Source organism: Miscanthus floridulus, unplaced genomic scaffold (genome assembly GCF_019320115.1).
Source record: "Miscanthus floridulus cultivar M001 unplaced genomic scaffold, ASM1932011v1 os_1074_1_2, whole genome shotgun sequence".
Taxonomy (NCBI): Eukaryota; Viridiplantae; Streptophyta; class Magnoliopsida; order Poales; family Poaceae; genus Miscanthus; species Miscanthus floridulus.
This window is the reverse complement of record NW_027097501.1, coordinates 52483-59150: the sequence shown is the minus strand read 5'-3', so window position 1 is coordinate 59150 and position 6668 is coordinate 52483. Positions and strand designations below refer to the sequence as shown.

Genomic DNA, 6668 nt, shown 5'->3' with positions numbered 1-6668 from the left:
GACCTTTAGGGGAAAGGAACTTCAATCTAGGCTTTAGCATAGCCATAGGAGCCCTTAGAGCACCATTGTAATCGGCTGAGCTCTAGACCCATCAATCCAATCCACAAATAGGATGTAGAGTATTACTCCCCTCACCGGAGGCCTAAACCTGTATAAAAATCTTGGTGTACTCTTGCGAGTGTCGGTGATAATCCCTAGTCGTCTGCGATCTCCTAGTCGGCAGAGCACCCCTGACGGCCATAATCCACGATCATCGACATTTCTAGATAGGGTATCTCTTTTGCAGGGTTCTCGCTTTGTCTCCGAAGCGCGCACTAGAGTTCCCATCCCTCGGACAATTCACCCAGATCAACGTAAGATCTATTCGACGAGTTTGCCACTGACTACTGCGACGATGCTCCACCAAAGGTTAGACCCAAATCGGCCAGCGCCCCAAGCTCTCCTCTTAGCAGGGACTCAGGGGCTCCGAACTCAACGAACCTCCATATTGGAAGCTTCGTCTTCCGACCAACAAATCAAGGGACCTGACCTTTTTCCCATCTGGACGATCTCCAGCCAAAGGAGACACCGGACGAGAAAACTAGGCTCCCGACTACATCACCCCCCACGTCTATAGAAGAAGCGCGTCAGACCGCTTCGACTCAACCGGGTCCTGGCGTGTTTCCTAGAGAAAATCACCACCAAATTTCTTTACACGTAGGGTAATAAAATGTGGATATTAAATACACAAAATAAATAAATAAACAAGAAACATTTGGGAACACATGCTTTATTCATATTATAGATAATACAAATACAGGTTTCCAAATACATATGCGCGCTCCATAGATCTGACATGGATAATGTGGTCTTGGGGTTCCCAGGGTCTCGGAAAGGCTCGCAAAACACCTCCGATTAAACCTGTTGTGGTCGTCATCTTCGGTCTTCACTTCGCGTTCTCCATGCATGAGATGATGATGATGCAGACGAAATCAGAGTGACGGTGTGATCATGGCCTCGTCGGTCCATGGGCCGGCTGTAGCGTAGCCTGCCTAGATGTAGACCCTGCCCGCACGTGTCATTCGGCCTCGTGGTCTCGAACGACATGTTGTTGTAGTGGTAGTATTGAAGAGATGCATGGCAATGCCCAGCTTGACCGATCGGACGTCTCGACAGTATGGCTTCTCGGTGGCCCCGACGTTGACCGACTTTAGCCTTGTCGTCGTGTTAGGCGACGGTGGAGGTGGCGACCTGACACCAGCTTTCCAAAACTGTGTATCAAACTGATGGGCTTGTAATCGCGGATTCCCTTGGCTTCGGTAGATTTGGACAGCAGTATTAGGATTGCTCCATTAACCAAGTGAAAGCTCCTTGCATCTATGTCAAATAAGGCATTGAACACGTTGACAATGTCCTCTTGTAGAAGCGACTTGTGAAACCATCGGGGCCTGGGGATTTATCCCAAGGCAGCTCTTTGACAACCCAGATCTCCTCATGCCTGGGAAAAGCAGCTACAAAACCGCTATACAATTAACAAAACTGAATAAAATAGCATACGATTACATAACAAAGATCACCACACGACTAGAATGCACAGAACAAGGATCACCACACTAATCAATCGATAAGGATTTATCCATTTAAATAAATTCTCAAAGTTTGTGCCGGTAAAGAGGGTGGAAGGAGGAAGAAAGGCACAAAGCCTGGTGCCCCTCAAGCATAAATTCAGAGAGTCAACAGCACTGACAACAATGCTGCGAAGGGCAATGATTACACTAATTTCCTCTCTAATGAGTCCTTTTTCTATTTGAGAGTCCACATTGCCCAACCACGTCAGTACCTCTAAATTCCAAAAATGCAGTTTGCAATGATCAACTACCTGAACAGGTTAAGATCTGAATGGATGAATGCTGCATGAGATATAAATGGAATATTTGCATACATCCCTGAAAGTGCACACCTCATGCACTCAACAACCGTGAAGATCTGAATGAAAGCCATTGTCATCCGGAAATATGCCATTTGTTTACCCTGAAAAACAATGCTTGGATTCCAGTTGCAAGCAGTGGCCAGAGCTTGTGAGCCCGTATCAAGCAGGATAGACAATATGATGTGAAACCGCAAGAAGTGCGGCGACCACTTCCGCCTCACAACAAAGAAGTATATGGTCATGAAGATCGCTAGGAAAAGCCACCCAGGGAGTAGAGCCATTGTATCAATGAAGGTATAAGGTAGGCTGAATCTTTGCAAGTATGGATGAAGCTGATAGATAGCATCTGCATGTCCCCACATGTTGTGAAGTGGCAGACGATAAGGTACTGTTTACACCAAAATTTGGAAGGAGTCTCGCGGAGACTTAAAAAGCTCCTAAGATCATGTCATCAAGGAAGCAATTGCGTGCAGATCGGAATTAGCTGATTCGAATGCAACCCCGGGATCGGCTTTCTTCAGGCAGCGCTGGCAGATAATGACAAAGGCTACGATCGGCGCCAGGACGAAACATGATGGACTCTACAAAAAGAGAAAGATTAGAGTCCAAGTTATCTTAAATTAAGAATGTTTTCTTTTATGCCAAAAAATTATAATGAGTCGTGCTTGGAAGGAGTCATGCACAGGGCCCGGGTATAAATACCAAACTCCGGCTATTGTAAAGAACAACAATCAATCAAATACACAAGTTACTTACTTTTTTGGCTCCGGCCACCCCTTAGGAGTAGGAGTAGAGTAGATCTCGGTGAGTTCTTCAGCAAGTACGGCTGCATCGATCCGGTCGACCTCCACTGCTTGTCGTAAGTACCGTCGTGGCTTATACCTCTGTTCGTACGGCTGCATCGATCCGGTCGACCTCCACTGCGACTCTGGTATAAGTTAGTTATCGATTCTTGCCTAGTTCAAGTATGGCTGCATCGATCCGGTCGACCCCCACTGCATGAACTAGATCAAGGTTAAGTTATCGGCTCTACCTTAGAATGGCAGTCTTTGGTAGATTCATTAAGTTACCGATATTGCTTATTACTTTCATTGTTTATATAAATCACAGCAATATCACTCTGCCCGATTGGGATTGATCTAGATCGGCCTTATATTTTGTTTAGCCCATTGTTTGCTAATCTAAAACTGATCTAATCTATACCTTAAACGATGAGTTACGTTTTATCGGCTGTTTTACTTCAATCTTCATCGTGCATAGCGTGCGGTTAAAGCATGTTGCGTCTTGAGTAGATTTATTGGCTAGCGAGAACCGTTCCATGGCTTGTTATCACGACCTGTGTGACTCTGCCTCACACCCCACTATTAGTACCGTGGGGTAGGGATCATTATCTGATAGATCTATTCCTGATAAGGCATGACTTTAACTATGCGTTATGTCTGAATCGGCTGTTTAGCCGATATCGAGTGCTTTCACGAACAGTTCGCATCACGAGATTGTTGAAGTAAAGATAGGTTGAAAGATATGTTAGCCCCATGATCTTATTATTGTATTACGACCTGCATGATTCTGCCTCATGCCCCACTGATGTTAGTAATGAATTAGGGTCGTCGAGTCTATTGTTATTTCTACGGCCTGCATGATTCTGCCTCATGCCCCACTGGTTATAGTGATAGATGAGATCTAACATGTTCATTAGATTTATCTTTATTAAATGGTTAAATGATGTTGAATTGTTTTTTATATAAAAGGAATTCGATTGCTTGTAATCATTGGCTCAGCATAACCCAATCATTGTTGACATCTTATTGTCATTGATTAATATCTGTAAAATGACGACATTTATCTTGAATGATAACCGATTCTTCTTATACAACCCAATGAGCTTTAACCGATTTATTCTCATGAATATGCTGGAATCGGCTGTTTAGTCGATCTCCTCTCATATCGGCTCTCAGAGCCGCACATTCGGGACTGTCTGGCAACACCGGCAAGTTCCGTCCTTAATTACTAATAAATTTTCTCTCCTTATCAATTACATGGTCAAATTGACTGGCACGTCACGGGAGGAGTGCGTAGGATCGACTATCCCTACGCTGAAGCTAGGCGGATCTACAGCTCCATCGGGCAGACCCTTCCGGCTTGCTGCGTGTGTCCTCGGCACGGAACGAAAATTCTGTGTCGACAGGTACACATGCTAGGGTCCTCCGCCACCATTTTGGTTTGGAAGATAACTCAGGGTAGCTAAACGACGATAGAGATGCTTGCAACCAACTTGAATTCTTGGTTTCAATTTGGGGGATGACAGTAGTGGCTTGATGCCCTTGACAGGATTATACTTTACAAAGGATGAAGGCATCGCATAATGGTGAAAATCCGCACCAGCTGACAGCAAGAAATTTCTTAGCATATGAAGATCTATAAAATTTCAACATCATCACTGGCATAGAAAGGTTTATAATCTGACATACTTCACCTTAAATGTAGATGGGCAACTTTAGCACAAAGGAGGAAACAATTGAGAAAAGAAAGTACTCATTATAACTTCAAATAAGATTTGCTATGTCTGATAGTTGAAAACAAGCAAAACAATTAATTTCAGAATACTCATCACAAGAAAGTCAATATTAATTATTAATCTCTCTGTTCCAAATTATAAGATGTTTTGGCTTTTCTACATTACTTTTACTATGTATTTAGATATAATGTGCATCTAAGTGCATAGCAAAAGCTATGTATCTAGAAAAGGCAAAACGTCTTATAATTTGAAATGGAGGGAGTAGTTTGTAATTTTAAGCCAGAATCTAGAATCCATCCACCTATGTACAATTGCCTTCAGTATAGGGAAAAAATTAATGGAACTGGACTAGAATCTTCATTTAGTGTTGTCTCCACATGGACAACAACTTCATCATGCATTGATAAAGATAAGATGTCAATGCCGTACGGTCACAAAGTGGACTGACCGTAGCAAACTTTTGCTTTCAAAAACATAGTGTACATTGAAATTACAAAATTCCCTTGTCATTGACAAAACTAAATAACTTATAACCCAGGTTATTAAACACTTTGGCTTTTCAGAGTTGACAGGCAAGCATGCAAAATATTCCTTTTCATCCTATCAACGGCTTTCTACAGACCTCAGAAAATCAGTGAGCCCTTCTGCCATGGAAGCATGTAGCAAGTTGAAATTAAGTTGCTCCTTTGATCATGCAACTTTCCAGTTTTAAAAAGAAAAACAAATTCTGACAATTTGGTCAGGAGGAATAAAATGGTGAAGCTTAATTACAAACTAAAGATGGTCAAACGTTTCCCAACTATGCCACATAATATACCAAACTAAGGTAGTTCTTCCCCAAAACCTATTTTAAGAAAGGATAGTGGCTTTGCCAATTGAGATAGAGATTCAGTGGTAGCAATAAGCCCATAAGCACAGCTTAATTACACCCAAGCATATCCAGATGCTAATTCAATCAACGCTAATCCAATAGCCTACCAGAGTACCGAATACATATGAATCGGATCACATTTTCAAAGTGCTCCGATGAACAGAAATATCCATTCACATTCTGGTCATGTGTTGAGCACAGCTTAATTACACCCAAGCATATCCAGATGCTAATTCAATCAACGCTAATCCAATAGCCTACCAGAGTACCGAATACATATGAATCGGATCACATTTTCAAAGTGCTCCGATGAACAGAAATATCCATTCACATTCTGGTCATGTGTTGGGTGTTTCTAGGAGCAGGATTTGCCTCTCCATTGTGTTTCCCTTCTTAATGAAATGCCACACAGCTCCGAGGAAAAAAGACAATAATATTCATGCACAAGTAAAAAATTACCTATGGGAAGAAAATAGAAGTTGATTTACCTCTCAAAGCCAAGGATTTCTTCTCACGACGAAACGCAGGGCCCTGCAGCCTCAGAAACGCCGCGCTAGGGTAAAAAGATGGCCTCGTGGGAGAACCATAGCGGTTTGCAGCAAGGGCACCAGGGAGATGAGGATTTGCAGTAGCCACTCCATGACAGGGAAACATGGTGTGGTGGAGCAGCGGCTGCTGGCTCCCGCTGCCCGCCGGCCGCGCGCGGCGCGTAGCGCAGCCGCCGGGGCCGGGCGCCGTCGACGGTCCACCGGAGGCAGGAGGGGAGCGGGAGGCGCGCACGCACGATCGCCGGCCGGTGTGCGGAGGACCGTGGCGGACGCGGACGCCGAGGGACCGCCGCGCGGGGAGAGGATCTGGAACCGGGACTAGCGACGGCCGGTTTGGATTAGGCAACGCTTTGCGCCCCTGTGGAGAAACTGGGACGGACGACGGTGGACAGAGGCACGAGACGTCGGCGCGTCGCTGTGCAGCCGCTTGGGCCTTGCGTGCGCAAGCCGTGGCCTGTGTGGGCTGTATAGGACGGCCATGGGCTGACAATTTCTTTGGGTTACTTTTTGGGCCAAGGCCAGTGACGCCCCGTATGGCACCCGGAGTTGGAAGAAGAAAAAGCTCTTTTATTAACCCCTAAACTTTATGATAGTCTGCCTCTACAGGAACTTTGAGTTGCTACTATGCTTCACTTCCAATAGTACAATGTGTACAACAAACATATTTCTCCTTGAATGGAAAAATAGCAATATTGAAAACTTACCCATATTACCTTAGTACTCCACGGGGAATATGGGCTTTTCCTTTTGTCCTGGGTGGTTGAGAGATAGAATAGATTTGACTTGAGCGCTGTTTTTCTTATCCCGCACAAGTTTCATATC

The 6668-nt window shown here is 44.4% G+C and overlaps 1 pseudogene; it reads right to left on the bottom strand.

Annotated features, from left to right (window-relative positions):
• Positions 1 to 1508: 1508 nt before the first annotated feature.
• Positions 1509 to 6193, bottom strand: LOC136533665 (protein TIC 20-I, chloroplastic-like; annotated as a pseudogene).
• Between the last annotated feature and the right edge of the window lie 475 nt (positions 6194 to 6668).